This window comes from Equus asinus, chromosome 24 (assembly GCF_041296235.1).
Source record: "Equus asinus isolate D_3611 breed Donkey chromosome 24, EquAss-T2T_v2, whole genome shotgun sequence".
NCBI classification, from domain to species: Eukaryota; Metazoa; Chordata; class Mammalia; order Perissodactyla; family Equidae; genus Equus; species Equus asinus.
In genome coordinates, this window is record NC_091813.1 from 37,124,233 (window position 1) to 37,140,692 (window position 16,460).

The 16,460-nt window shown below is 38.3% G+C and overlaps 1 long non-coding RNA gene across 2 annotated transcripts in view; it reads left to right on the top strand.

The window, feature by feature from the left end:
* The window catches only part of LOC139041824 (uncharacterized), an 82,929-nt gene extending 67,567 nt beyond the window's left edge, over positions 1–15,362 (top strand). For both annotated transcript variants that reach the window (XR_011497801.1, XR_011497802.1), the window contains 2 exons: positions 2,243–8,822; positions 10,715–15,362. This is a non-coding gene — a long non-coding RNA (uncharacterized lncRNA). The remainder of the gene's footprint in view (positions 1–2,242; positions 8,823–10,714) is intronic.
* Positions 15,363–16,460: the final 1,098 nt, after the last annotated feature.

Consider the following 16,460-nt stretch of genomic DNA (forward strand, 5'->3'; position numbering starts at 1 on the left):
TCACTACGGATGTAATCATTGATGACTGAAGGAATTAATCTTGTAGCCTAGACTGTTATATCGTTATGCCATATGCCGCTGTAGTTTAGACTAAGTCAGATCCCCAAGATTTACTGTTTATCTACAGAATCTCACTCTGTGGTAAAATGTTGGGTGAGTCCATCAACAATAAATGTGATGACTTCATAGTTTCATTACTGCCACGTTTAAAGAGTTAAGCTCTTTAAGTGTTTATTGCTAGCCTCCTGCATGTTATGCTTTGGTAGGCTCCAAAAATAAAGTGTTTAAAAACATAGAACAGGGAACAAGGCTTTCCACAAAAATAACACCAGGAGGGAATGGATCTGAGAGGATTGTCATCGCTGTGATCATTGCATATCAGCAATTTTATTGAAACAGAAAAATAGTTCTCATAAAAATGTCATTAGGTATTCTCAATGGCACTGAATTAACTACTCGGGTGCAGAAACTAACGTAGGAAGGAATAAAATTGAAACCCACCAAATGGGTGTTAAGTGGGAAAATCTGCTTATAGCCCTCCTAGTGCCCAAACAGCAACCCTGAGGTACTAGGCGTTTCAGCAGCAGGCAAACCAACCTTGGCTCGCCTTAAACTCTAGAATACTGCCAGGGCTCCGTCAGCTATTACGTTTCTCGCCTGTGCTTCCGCGATGCTGATTGACAGCCTCTCCCCGCCCGCCCCAAGCTGCGACGGGTCAGGCTGCTGTTTTGTCAGCTGCTGTCTGCCCGCCTGCCCTGGGGACACCCCGAGGCCTGTCCCAACGCTGGAGGCTCCACGCTGGGGGAGCCCGCCCCTCCCGGGAGACCTTTCCGGTCTGCAAATAACACTGGAGAGTTCAAACCAATCGGTTCAGCTTCCCTGAGGCAAAGGGAAAAACAGATTTCTTTAAAAAGAAAAGGATTAAGAGGAAAAGTGAGCAAAGGCTGGCCTAGTCTCCGCTTAGGGAATCAAAAAGAGCACAGTCGATTGAATAAATGGCTCCCCTGATCATGAGGAAGGCAGAGGAGGAAAAGAGCTCTGCTTGGTGGCTTTTTACTCTTGTAAGGTCAGCTATAGAATCATCTCATACTAACAAGTTCTGACCAGTTAGAAAGTGGAGAACTTTTTCTTCAATCCTCAGCATCTTATGTCATGTAATTTATTTTTATTATTATTTTTTTTTTGCTCAGGAAGACTTGCCCTGAGCTGATATGTGTGCCAATCTTCTTCTGTTTTGTGCATGGGTTGTACCACAGCATGACTGACAGTTGTGTAGGTCAGCACCCTGGATCCAAACCCGAGAACCTGGAGGCCAAAGTGAAGCACATCGAACTTAACCTCTGCGCCACAGGTGCGGCCCCATGTAATTTTTTTTGAAAGTGCACCTTTTGCTGTTAGCCACCGTCCTCCACTCTGTGTGTGAACACACACACACACACGCAGAGGTATCTTATTGTTGATCTATTTTGCGATTGAAATAGTTATGGTAATATGTTACCTTAAAACAGAAATGGGAGCTGGGAAGATACATACAGTTTTGATGAAGATCAGACCTCATTAGATTCTATCATGAAAGAGGTCTGTATATCCAAACCGGGAATCCATTTACCAAAATGCTATTGGAGAAATATTAGTGACAATTCTGGCATTCTTTATGTTTGCCCTTTTTGATGTTTACCTGAGTTTTCCTAAAGTTCTCCAGGCTATTTTATCTGGCCTTCCCATGCTCTCTTCCTCATGAATGATAACTGCTTAGAAATGAGGTGTCCCTCAGTGCAACAGCCCACTGATTGTAATTTAATTTGAATCTCACTTAAGAAAGCGTTTTCTTTGGCTAGGGAGAAATCTTCAAGGAAAAAAATACTTTCAGGTCTTAATTTGTATAACTAACCCTTTGCACTTGGCGGGTCATTAGATCTCACCAGTTTGTAATGCAATCAGAGTCAGCATTCTGCTCTTAAGGGCTGCTCGGTAATTTGCTTGTTAATATATTAGCACACAGCATTGATCAAATGGCTAATCCAATCACACGCTTGTTATTGATCCCTTATTGATTACCTAGCCTGGTGATCACTTTTGTTGGGTTCAGTCAATAGCAGATGCCAAGTAGCCTTTCACACACCTAATTAGCTTATGAAATAAACCAAACATTTTGCTTGGCCCCGAAGGCAAAGATCAATGGAAAGCTTTGAGGCTGAATTCAGATGATTTTTTCATCAACTTTTCTTCTTCTCTTCTGCAGCCACTCAAGTTCACATTAACACTCTCCCTCCGGTTTGAAGACATCTGAAAAGCAGCTGCCACGTCTGAGAGGCTGAAGCAGCTGTAAGCCATAAATCACAAGGCTGGGGGATTCTGGGTTGCACATTGGCATGTGGTCTGTCAGGCCAGAAAAATAGAGACATAAAAGAGCCAAAGGTCAGAGGTATGTAGAGTTTAGAAGCCTGAACTTGTGCTATATTTCATGCAAGGAAACCTTGGCATTGGTGGTTCTTCCCAAACGCTCTTTAACTTTACCTTGCTGATGTGGCCCTTGATTAGCTCTTTCCTCATCTCAGTGGGCTCACTCTAGCTTCCTGTTATCCACCATGCTAATATTAGTTTAATCATGTGCCTCCGTACCATCCTCCAGAGGACCAGTCCCTCCAAGGGAAATTGGGCTAAATAACAACTTTCCTGTGCATCAAAAAATCTTGACCCTTCCAAAACCTTTTATGCTATCTTAAACTTTAAAATGAAAGCAATATTTGAGATGATTTGACTGATGCTTGTCACATGACTCTAAAGAAATATTCTCTCTCATGGACCCAACCCTATTCTCCACTTTCCCTACTCCCCAGGATGTATCTCATCGTAGAGACATCTGCCCTGGGGCCTGAATAATAATAGGCCTGTTTGTTAATTCAGAGCAGGAAAGTGAGTAGAATGCCTTTCTTGGAAACTATGGACAGCTAGACAGTTTTTCCCAAACAATACATGATAATGACTCCCAATGACGGGAAGTTCCAAGTTCCCAAACACGACAGCAGGCTGGTGAAGTGTGTCCAACCTCTACTGGCAAAGTGAAGCATAGAAGGGAAGTGTGATCCTAAAATCAATCCTAGCATGTTCCTGTCTGAATTGCCATTTCAGAACAGAGATTTCACCAACTGTCTTTCAATTTAAAAAGAAAAGTGAATTTCCAGAAAGTACAGTTGGTTTATATGCTTCTGGCAAGTTTTCCTGAGGATTTAGGAGAACAATAGATTTAAGGCCAGAAAGCAAGCAAGCAATCAAAGGCACCCCTGTCCACGGTAGAGCAAACTAACTGTTGTCCTTATTTGTCAGGGCATATGGACGCAAGTAATCTTTCCTTATTATCTAGACAGCTTCACCCTTCACTTTGCCTCGAAGATGAGATCTACAAAAACAATAAAAATCAAAGTGATTGTTTAAAAGTTTACTTGTTCTTAAAGGAATTTTTTAAATTTCCTTCTCCCCAGGCTTTTTTTTTTTTTTTTTTTTTGCTGAAGAAGATTCACCCTGAGCTAACATCTGTTGCCAATCTTCCTCTTTTTGCTTGAGGAAGATTCACCCTCTATTTTGTGTGAGTTGCCATGACAACATGGCCAACAACGAGTGGTGTATGTCCACACCCAGGAACCAAACCCTGGCCACTAAAGCAGAGAGCACCAAACTTAACCACTAAGCCACAGGCCAGCCCCTCCACAGGCTTTTTATTTAGAGTAGTTTTATTTGGGATCCTTAGCTTTTTTGTTTCTTCTATATTAAAGAAAAAAGTTATCAAAACCAATGTTATATACCATCATATAGAATGTGTGCTTCACATTTAAAAGTATTTATGCTCATTTATTTTCTTTTGTAGATTAATTATTTTTAAGTTAATCTGAGCTATAGAGAAAAGATAAACTTATACAAAATGGCATGAATTAAAAGTATTGAAGTAAAACCGAGATTCCTACCTCTGGGAGAGATCTTGGGATCAAGACTATTTCCTTCTCCCAAGAGATTGTGAAAGCTGATCTGAAGCAAAATTGAAATTTGTAGGGGCTCCTGCACTCCTTTTCTGGGCTCTTTTTCCCTCATAGGTTCTCAGTCCCAGGTCTTCACTGTTCTCTGCAAGGAACCAGCTGAACAGATAGTATTGCTTAAGGTCTGGAGCGAGGCAAGCTGGGTTTAAATCCCCACACTGTCATTTCCTGGGACTTTGGGGTTCTTTAACTTCTCTCCACTTCAGTGTCAACATCTGTACAAGGGGAATATTGTAGAATCTACTGTTTATGAGAATTAAATGAATCGGTATGCGTAAAAAGCCTTAGGACAGTGCCTGGCACACAGTAAGCACTCTAGAAATGCTGGCTATTCTGGCCATTATTATCTGCCTAAAAATGATCCCCTCCAGATATATCTTCAGCCCCTCATGTGACCCACCTTAGGACTCCCTCAAGGCAGCTCATGCCCATTCCGTACTACCATTAGGGTTTCAAATACACTTTATCTCAGAAACTCTACTATTCAATGCCTGGTCTCAAACCGGACCATTGTCAAGACTCAAATTTGACATCAGTGTACCAGGGGGCTGGTGTGAGAGGGCTGCTGAGTGGACTTTGCAGCCTGGATAGACTCCCTCACGGTAAGGCTGCGTCCCCATGGAAGATGACCAACCACTGGGGATAGTGTTGGGAGTGAAGAGAAAGTAATGGATGAAAGAAAGTGATGGATTCTCACTGCTCCAAAAACAGTCTTATGGGGGCATTGATGAGCTTGCCACTCAGGTATTACTCATTAAATGAACCAGGGCTGGTTTTGTATCTAGTTTCTTATACACTGAAATCAAAATGGACATAAGCAAGTCAGATATAATTGTTAGTCTTGATAGCACTTTCATTTTAATCGGTGTAACTAAAAGGTATAAATTATGTAATATCCTTCTGTGGAGATCTGTAAAAACAGGACAGAGCACTACCTTTGGGAGCATTGCATAGCTACCACGTGCCTAAAAGATCGATTTCTGGAGTTTTCCCTCTGTGCTATAAGTCTATGGTTCTGTCATTTCATGGTTTTGTTTTTCCAGTTTTTTCTTCACTGCATGATGAATTCAAGCTAGAAAAAAAAAAGTATGCTATCTTTTACAACTATTTACAACATTTAATCACCCAGCACTAGCCATAAGTAAATTTATAAGGGTGTTTCATCTTGTAAAGTAATCATAGCCTGCCTACCACTGGAAATAATTGCTGATCCTTTGGTAAATTACATATTGTTTCCTTCACATGTAAATAACATTCCCATAGGCCACAAGCTTCTAGAGCATAAGAACTGCCAGCTATGTATAAAAACAGCAACAAAATTTAGTGAACCTATCAGAGCTAGCAGGATTGTGGAAATCTGTTTTTCTGATTTGTAGAATCAAATATATTGTGGATTCTCAACTATTCTTTTAAATGTAAAATAAATATATAGACTTTTTGTTATTGTTTCCAAATTGGAGTTAGATATTTTGGAAATATAACTACTGAAGAATTTTAACTAATTTGGTTAGTTATAAATTTAGGTAATCATTTAAATACACTCAGAGAAATCAATAGATTTGAAAAGAGAGTACATTCTAAAAATATGAATAAATGCTTGTAATCCCAATGCCAAAAATTATTATATTTTGTGTACACTTTCTTTTAAAATGACATAATTTGGAGATGTGAAGTATATATATTCAGCCTACTTAAGGATAATTGTGGCATTGGCCACAACAAAGATTAGAAGAATATATAAAATACGTAGACATCAGCTGTCAAATATAACTCCAATTATTTTTAAAAAGTAAGAATGTGAAGGTCTTTCTCCTCAATAAATATAAATGAAAAGCAGACCATGAAATCTATGTGTGTATTCACAACAACAAATGCCTTAGTGTCTAGTTTGATGTTTTTTCTGGAAGAGGAGGTGACTTGTTTTTGTTTTATTATTAATGAATTTGCTTTGGAGGTCAAAGGATGGAAGAGTATTTTAAACCATTAATTAAAATGTGAAGAAGTAAACGTTAAAATTTTTTAAAAGTTAAATGTAAAACATGTTTATTCATTTTAGTGAAATCAAAGTTGTAAGAATAATACCATTGTATATTTAATAAGGTTAAAGCAAATAAACACTTTTAAAGCAATGAAAACTGGCTTTTAAGTGGGCAAAACATAAACTTGATGATTATAAGAATAAACTCTTTGATCAAATTGCAGACTTCTTCCACTCAATGAAATTCAAATACACTTCCCAAATGAATTCATTACAATGAATGGTTCATGAATAGTGAGCTTGTTTTAGTGCATTATTTCAATATAATTTGCTAACAAGGAGCTATCCAATAAATTCTAGGTTCCTGCTGTGATACTATATTTCAAGTATATTTTCAACTTTGAAGAAAGAAATAAAGAAAGTTCTTGAAATCAGGCTGGAAACATACTTCTATCCATGTATAGTGTTAGCTTTTAAAGAGCACACATTTTAACCAAGAAGGAGGTGACACACAGCATCAGGTTGGCCAGACCAAAAGTTCATAAAAGTGACACATGATCTGGTGGCACTCTCTGGAAAAGTGATTTGGCAGCGAGGTCAGATTGTGGGGCCTTGGAAGGTGACCTTTGTACATCGACCTTCCACCATGGAAAGGATGGCCAAAGGGAGAGACCAGAGAGCGAACAAACAAGGCTTGTCCTATTTGCTTTTGTCATGCCCATCTAGGGGAAGAAGAGAGGGAAGAAGGAAAGGAAGGAGAAACAGGCAGACAGTTGAACTAGGTACAAACTTCAGTCATCAGCCACTTGACTACGGAAAGCCCATTAAATTAACAAGGCAGGTGATTAAGGATTTGTATTAATCCAAAATAGGAATTTGACGTTCATATTCTTGAATCAGCCAACTAGTCTGTCTTATGTTACATATGCATTTATTAGTCCTAACCAAGTTATTTTTACCTTTTATAAAATAACAATTACGTCTGTTAAATTACACGAAACGTTTTATGTGTGCCTCAATCCAGACACAGCAAGCTATAATGGTTTTTCCTGTGCTACAGCTAAACTCTCTTAAAAGAAAGAGGCAAATAGCATGACAACAATTTGATTTATCTGGTATTTACCCAAAGGAAAGTAATTTTCAAAGTATGTGTTGAGTCAACAAACACTAAAAGTTAAAGAAGGCATATTAGTGATGCTAATAGTTACTCAGCTCATGTACTCTGCCAGACATTGTGCTAAGAGGTTAATATGAATTAATATACTTAATCTTCACAACATCCCTTTGAGGTAGTTCTTCTTCTTATGGAGGATAATACTGAGATGCAAAGAAGATAAGTAACTTGCCCAAGATCAAATAGTACCTAAGGAAGAATTTGAACCCAGATAAGAAAAGACTCAGAGAAGACGAGCGGCGGGTCCACCAGCTGTCAGTTTGCACAGCTCCCTCCAGGAACTGCGTTCAGATAAGGAACCCAGACCCTGAGAGCACCTCAGCCATCAATAAGTGCGTTACATTCCTTATGGTGTGTTTACAAATTATTTTTTAAAAAAGATTGTTCCAAGTCTTAACCAAAAGGATTTGTGCATAAATCTAAATTAATCAGAATATTAGTTTAATCAGAAGGCCCTCTTCCTCAACCATTCCTACTAAACAAGATTTTGCTGCTTAAGGACTCAATAGAACAATATGGGAAGAAAGAATACTTTACGTCATTGGAATACTTTAAAAGTTGTAAGTGAAAAGTTTCAGCAGATGGAATATAATTACCTTAGCTAAAATTTAACTGCCACATAGCATTCCCCTACATAAAATAGGACAAAATGCTTTGTAAATACATGTGCTAATAACTCCGGGGTGGAAGAAAATACCGCTGGTATTCTTCAGCACTGTGCTGGGACATCAGTTCCACGCCAGCTTTAGAAAGAGGGAGCCACTGGGGCAGCCCCTTAGGACATCTTCTGTTGCACAGAAGTCGTTATTTATGAAATCAAATGCAGTTGAAATCAGGGCACAAAGCACTGTCCTTTCTGAGACAAAAGAGTAAAGATGGCTATAAATTTGGGGATGGGAACAAGGAGCGGGGATGGGTGAACAAGGGTGGGATTACCCTATGAGAGAGTTTCATGTTTTACCTAGAATTTCTACATCTGTAACCACAGCTATTCCGGTTTGTAAAAGATAAAGTGCTGGAAAGTAATGAGATGCAGGCATAAAGCCGGGTGTTTGCAGGCATTAAGGTGGGGCTTGGCTGGGGCAGCTGAGGGCAGTTCTGAGAACCTTCTCACAGTGCTGCCCTGACTCGAGCGAACCCCTCTGGGACCGTCAGCATGGTTTGGCTGCCTAACATAGGGAAATTTCATGCTGGCTTGAACCTAATACCTCTCTGTTTCTATTGCATTTTTTATTTACAAAGAGAATTGTGCAAAAAACTTAGAATAAGATTTCAAAGTTGTTTTGGAGAGTGAGGGTTTGGTTACAAGTTGTCAGAGGAACATAAAACCAAAAACACAAGACTTGGCCTCATTCTGAGTAATTTCAGAAGAAAACAAGCCTTTCGGAAATGTACACTCCTAACAGACCTGGGTGCAGGGCTGACAATACGGATGTGCAGTGTGCATTTAAACCAGGCAAATCTGAGTTTATGTCACATTTCTGCTATTTATTAGTGTGTAACCTTGGAAAAGCCACTAAATTTCTGTATTCCTTGATTTCCTCATGTTACCGCGGGCATACTGAGGCTCCTTACTTCATAGAAGAAGGATAATTAAATGAGACAAATTATGGAAGGCATTTTCTGCGGTGCCCACCAGGTAGGAAGAGTTCAATAAATGCCAACTGTTGTTGCTGTAATTGTTTTATAAGACTTGCCATTTGGTTGAACTTCATTAAAATTCCAAAGGATTCTCTCCCTCCCTCTCCTCCCTGTCTCTTTCACCTATTCCAGCTCTTAGTCTTTGCCACCATATTTAGAATTTTATAACACTGACTCCAAAATCCTTCACAAAAGGATGTATAAGTGATTCTGGGATGCTAAAATGGTAATCCCATCAGAATTGGTGTGTTCGCTGAGAAAATGCAAAGACTAAAAGATAAGAGACTTGAGGAAGACGTGCCACGGAATTTGAATTCTTAGTGGATAAAGCCATTCCAAATGTTTTCCTGAGATATGTTCAAAGTGACTTGAAAAAAAAGTAAAGACAAATTTATGAAAGTTGACGGAATGCATAATATGCGCCATTTGAAAAAAATTCTTTTTCACTTTGGGTCTTTTAAAATGGTCCCATGAAAAGATTTTGGGATTTTACATTAAATTATTGCTTACTAATTAGCAAAGTAAAAGGAAGATAGGATGAAAGGAAAATTTTGCAAAGAGTGAAAATGAATACAAATTAAAGAGTTAAATTCTTGGGTTAGGAAATGTGCTTGACTTCAAAAAGAATTGTGTGATTCACTCACCTGCCCACATTTATTTAATGAAATGTAACACGCCACTGAAACATCACTTTCCACCAATACTTTATGCCAGAGTCTAAGAAAAGCTGAGGATTAATAGCAGAGAAAAACAGCTCTCTGTTTGGCTGAATAAACATTGCACAAACACTGAACTCTGTGTGGGATCATTAGTTTTTTCATCATACTATTTCTAGAATTGAAAAATCACAAATCCTTCTCCAGCTTAGTTCTTTTATGCAACAAAAGCGGTACCCAGACCAGCTAAGATGTATTCTTCAGAATTCTGACATCTCTGGAATGTCAAACCGGTTGAGTCGACACCAAATACAGATTCTCTCTTTCATGTGGAAAGGTTAAGTAAGAAAAGACTTCATGTGAGGAAACAGCCCCATAATTCACCGTTATTTTAATTTAATCTGAGTGTGTTTCAATTTACATATAGACTGGAATGCAGCCTCAGAGAAAAAAAATCTATTTTGAGTAAATCAACATTTGGGGGGAATAAAACTGACCATTTTAAAAAGCGGTGCACATTTTAAAGCTCTACATGCATTTGAGAGAAGCTGGCATACATTACATCAATATAATGTAAGATTGCGCTATTTAAAAATGAACTATCTATAAAAACATTATGAGTATATTCTTTGATTAAAAAATTGATTCTACAGCCTTCTGAAATTTTGAAAGACTTATGGTCTTTAATATGCCATAGCTTCTAGCCAGACAAACGTATTCTTCTGGAAGATATTTCTTCAGTAGAATATAAATTAACCGCAGACACGATGAAATGTCCAGGGCTGACAAGAATGGGAGAGAACTGGATGATAGAAATTAAATGAGTAAAATATGGTGAACTTTTATCAACAAATATTTAACCATAAAGTTATTTTTATTGTAACCTTGAAAGAGGAGAATGTGACTGATAAGTAATATTTGTCTATCTGTTCCTTCTTAATTACAAGTATTTAGGCTTAATCTGATTGTCTTCTAAGAATGAATATAACACTATGATTTTCCTGTATCTCTTCAAGAAATGACAGTAGTCACTTTGATTAAAAGTTTAATTCAAATTCTAGTTATTTCAGTCCCCTTGAGAAGTCATTAAATGATTGTATTTAATTTAACCTTTAGCACAATTTATGCTGATTAGCCTTAAGCATAAGTCCAGAGAAACACTACAATTAATATTTAGGTTACAGATCTGTGGAAGGAGAAGACGAGGTTTTTGGTGTGTTTTTTTTCTCCACAGGTCTGAAGTCAGCTTCATGCACAGATTAATTTAGTGTCAGCTTTCACAAGTTACACCTGAAGGGGTAAGACACCTTCCCAATGTCTCCCCTGGGACTTATTTTAAGTCTGAATTTCATTGTTAAATCTTTATTTCTTTTTCTGTACTTCCAGATGACTTGATTGTCTATGTAGAAAATTCTAAAGAATCTACCAAAAACCTGATTAAAGTAATAAGTGAATTTAGTAAGTTCAAATGATCTGGGGTCAATATAAAAATTTGTCATATTTGTATATATTAATAATGAACAATTGGAAATTGGAACAAAGAAACAATACTGCTAAGGATGACATCAGAAAATATGAACTACTTAGGAAATATTTTTTTAAATATGTACAGCATTGCTAAAAGACATTAGATAACAACTAAATAAATGGAGAGGTATATCGTGTTCATGTATGGGAAGCTCAATATTGTTAAGATGTCATTTCTTCCTAAATTGGTGTACAGATTCAATGCGTTTCCGATCAAAATCCTTATAAGTTTTTTCGGTAAAAAGTGACAAACTGATTCTACAATTTATATGGAAATTCAAAAATCTTAGCATAGCCTAAAATAACTTTGGGATGGGGATGGGAAGACAAAGTCGGAGAACTTTCATTATCTGATTTCAAGAATTACTTTAGTAAACAAGCTAATGTGGTATTGGCATAAGTGTAAACATTTAGACCAATGGAACAGAATAGAGAATCCAGAAATAAATCTAGACCAATATGGTAAAAGAGTTTTCAACAAAAGTCTCAATGTAATTCAATGGGGAAATGATAAAATTTTCAAAACTGGTGCTGGAAAAATTGGGGATCCATATGCAAAAATAAATATACCTCATATCATAAATGAAAATTACTTCAAAATATATCAGCAAAATTATGACTTCTAGAAGAAAACACAGAACAAAATCTTTGTGACTTTGGTTTAGGCAAAGATTTCTGAGGACACAAAAAATATAAATCAAAAAAAAGAAAATAAGTTGTAAGTTGGACTTCATAAATATTAAAATTTTCTGCTCCTCAAAAGATACTGCTAAGACAAGGAAAAGGAAAGCCACAGATCAGGAGAAAATATTTGCAAAGTGTATGTCTGATAACAGATTTCTATTCAGAATATACGAAAACTCTTTCAACTCAACAAGAAAATAAACCATCTGATTTTTTTTAGTGGGCAATAGATTTGAACAGAGGCTTGACCAAAGAAGAGATATTTATGGCAAAAGAACATGTGAAAAGAAGCTCAACATCATTAGTCTCTAAGGAAATGCAAATTAAACCAGAATGAGATACTGCTACATACCTATTAGAATACCTATTAGAATAGCTAAATTTTAAAAATAAGAAGAGCAAAATAAAAGATCAAGATCTGATGAGGATGCAGAGTAACTAGAACTCTCGTACCTTGTTGATGGGAATAGAAAATAATATGACCATTCTGGAAAACAGTTTGGTATTTCTTACAAAGTTAAACATACATGTACCTTGTGACCCAGCCATCTCATACCTAAGTGTTTATTCAAGAGAAATGAAAACATATATTCATAAACAGATTTTACTCAAATTTTTAAAATTTTTTTTCTAAGAGCCAAAATCTGGAAACAACCCAAATGTCCAACAACAGATAAACAGGATAAATAAATTGTGGTATATCCATACAGTGGAATAATACTCAACAATCTAAAGGAATGAACATGCAAAAACCTGGGTGAATTTCATTAACATTAGGCTGGACAAAAGAAACCAGACACAAAAGATATATGCTATATATTCTATTTATATGAAATTCTAGAAAAGGAAAAACTAAGCTATGGTGCTCTTTGCAAAAGGAAGGTAAACACGTAGTTATAAAAATGCAAAAGAATATCTTGTTCCTTGTTGGAGTATTAATATTAGATGTTGTAACAGATGACCCCAGAAATTTCAGTGCATTAGCACAAGAGAAGTTCATTTCTCCCTCACACAAAGTCTCATGCAGTCCACAAAGGCTCTCATCTACCTGGTGACTCAGAGATTCAGCTTCTCTCCCTCTTGGATGTTGCCATCTTGGCATGAGGTTTCCAAGGTCACGGGAGCAGGAGAAGAAAGCAGCCAAGGAAGCACACCAGCTCTTAAGCATCTCAGCTCAGAAGTCACACGTGTCATTTCCATTCATATTCCATTGGTCAGCGCTGGTCATCAGGCCCTAAATTCCAAGGAAGGCTGGGAAACGTAGGAGACAAAATGGCATTTTTGGTGGGCACTGAATCTGCCACATACATTTTACCAAGTTCAAGATATGGGCAAAGGGTGAAGGAAGCATAAAACCTGAAGCAAGCAAAGAAAGGAGCTCTACATACTAGCCTGGAAGGGAAGGGAGGTGGGTAGGAGAGCACTGAAGACAAACTCCTCAAAATTTTTCTCAGGCCCAATCCACTTCCGCTATCTCTTGGAACAGATATTGACCCTCTCTCTGCTCAGTTTCCTCATCTGCAATATAGTAACAACTCATTATTCTACTAGCCTATTTGAGCAAGTGTAACAGTGGTGCCATAGGGATAAAATTGTCATTAACCTCATCATAATACTATAAATGGGGTCTGAAAACCCAGTCCTGTAAAATTTGGTGTTATTATTGCAAGATTAAAGAATTCATCAGGATAAGCCTGCTGTGGAGAACAGGAGCCAATTACCAGTGGTGTCAAAGCCAAATTTGTGTTATCACAGGATACTTTATCACAGGGATTCTCTGTATGCAAATGAAATCATTATCATGCTTAATTTTGGGGGGGAAAAGCTAGTTTATGAAAAGTTATTTCTTAGTGTCATATTTTTGGATATTTTGGAGCAAACTATGGGATGTTGCATAATACAAAGCTCTCTCCATGCACATTCAATCAATAATTAACTCTCAATAAGCTTAGAGTTTTAATTCAATAGCAAACATTTATTGCACATTTAAGAAAGGGCAGACATCATCTAAATGTTCATGTGTTATCTCATTTAGGTTCTAGAACTCTTTGAGTTAGACATGACTATTTCTTTTTTTACGACTGACACTCAGAAAAATTATTTGCCAGTAGCTCAGAAATAAGAGAGACAAGATTTGAAACCAGGTCTTCTGACGCTTACACTCTTTCTGCTACAACTCTAGCCTCAGCTGAAGTAATGAAAACGTCTTTCTCCTTTAATAACCTCTTTTGACCTTATATTTGTGATCTCAATTTTTAGTAAACATAACATGTCTGTAAATAGCTGCCAAGAAGCTGAAGAAGGTGTGGTGGGGTACATTGGAACTAGTGTTCAGTGGAAGGTATAATCCTTACAAAGCAGGTACTTTGACCATTTTGCAGAAGAGGAAACCAAGACTAAGATAATTTAAGTGATTGACTTAAGGTGATACTCTTACTCCTGAGCCAGCATTTGAACTCAATCTGATCCAATTCCATTTCATGGTACCCAGAGCCTCTCTGCTATGAAGAGAAAGGCAGCAGCCCATAAAGGCTCCACTTCCATATGGGATAGAATTATCTCTGGACTAAGTCAAATTTTATAACAATACAATGAGCTAAATTGACTCACAGTCTCATGCAAGAAATTTTATAACATTCCTCCCTCACACCACTACATGAGAATACAATTCTAGGACATAAATAAAAAAAGAGCGTGAATTAGAGAAAAATTATTCTTAATCAATCAACTGTAAAAATATTCACGTAATTATTGTAATAAAAAGAAAAGTATCTTTAATGGATGAATATTCTATTAGCATTCATCAAATGTTCCTAAAACATGTAAGGTTATGCATGTTTTACAAAAGAATATCAGATAGAGATGAGGTCAGCCGCCAGCAATTGACTTTTCCTCGTGTCAGGCTGACCTGGCCTTAGCTATAATTTCTAATGAAGGAGCTAGAATCATACCCAGTCATTTAGATACTTGGCAGTCCTGTCGTTGCTATGAAAAATCAAGGCAGCTAGCTGAACATTGGGCAGGATTGGGCCTCAGAGAAATTCACTGCATTCTGCATCTTGCCCAGTACCCCATGATGTCTTGCTGGTTTTATTAGGGGAGCCAACAAGAGCCGCTCCAGAATTTCCATGCAGGAGGGCTTAGGGGCGAGAGGAATCTCGATCTGCTGCATTGGAATTTGCCTACATTCCACATTAGACTGAGGAAGTGTCAATTGTTCACATCAGAGGAAGGGTAGAGTAGGGGACCAAGACTTGGGGAAATAATGAAAGGAGCAGGAGTGAGTTTTTCAACAAGAGAACAATTCTCTTGAAGCTGAGACCAGAGATCCCTACCAATACCACCACCAGGTTTTGTGACACCTCAGTATGGCAACAAATGAAGTGCGTGTCCTCTGCGGACATTGGCGGGAGCTGCAAGAACCTTGTGCCTGGGAACAGGAGACAGACAGCTCAGCGGAAATCAAGGGATCAACTGGGGACTCTGGAGAACAGACTGGCCTGAGGATAACTCAGATGATGTCATTGCAAACCAACAGACCCACACCAGATTCCCACCCCATCTTTCTCCTTCCCCAGGCCCAGAGACTGTCACGCCACCTGCAACTTAAAACAACTCTGGGAGAAAGGAGTATTTTCCCCAAATTGATTGAGATGTTTTGTCATGGGGTAGGGGATCATCATAGAAATTTTATAAATATTATTTATAAAAAATAATAAAATTAACTTTCATCCATATTGGAGTTCGTGGAGTGAGTTTTGTCCCCACGCATCTGTGTCAACCTGACAGACTGCCAACCAGAAAACTGGAGCAGAGGTACCCGGGTCTGCCTACTTCTGTCCCGTTCTCGTGAATAGTGCTGATGTGTCCACCTCTTGCTTGCCATTCCTGTGAGTCCGACTCACCGCTCCATCACTCACATGCCGTGTGACTGACCACTAACGTCAATCTCTCTTGGTCTCAGTTTTCTTATTTGAAAAATACAAATAGTATTATATCTCCTATCATCCTGAAAATCAAAGGCCAACCTTAACCCTGTTTTCAGCTTTAAGCCAGCCCCACCTATCCACACACTATGAACCCACCTCCAGAAAGGCAAGTACAGACTTCCCCTACAATTCTAAGAGCCCGTCCTAAGCCTCACCTCCAGGCCTCAGTCTTAACCTGCTTTGCTCCAATCTCATCCCCATCTGGTCTCAAACTCTTGATCTCTGACCCTGCCCTCAGTCCTACCTTTGGCACTGTGGACTTGATGTTTATCCATGGTCTCTCTGGGTGTGACCTTTGACGTTTTCCTATGGACTTTGACTTGACTCGTGTTCCCTACTCTGGGAATTCTACCCTGGGTATAAAACGCCCTACTCCAAGTTCAGCCCCACTGAATGCAAGTCAGCAAATGTCTAGTCTGGCCAGCACTGGCCTCACCATAGATGGTAAAGTTTGACAGATAAAATGGAGAGGAAAGCTCTTTGAAGGGTTTTAAATATAAAGGCATCCTGTTAGTGATCACTGTTTCTCTAGTCAACATTCAATACCTAAACCCAGCACTTTGCCTACTCCTTCCCATTGCTACCCTGAAATCCTCTGGTTGCCACTCCACCTCATCCTGTCCCAATCTGCCTGTTTCCAATCAAGTCTCCACATGGTAGCCCCCAAAGCCCAAGAAGTTATTTTAGGCTGTGACATTTATGAGTGAATGGTAGAAGGAGGGCCATGGACTCAGATGAAGTTCAAATATTATCTTCACAACTTACCAATTGTGAGCTGTG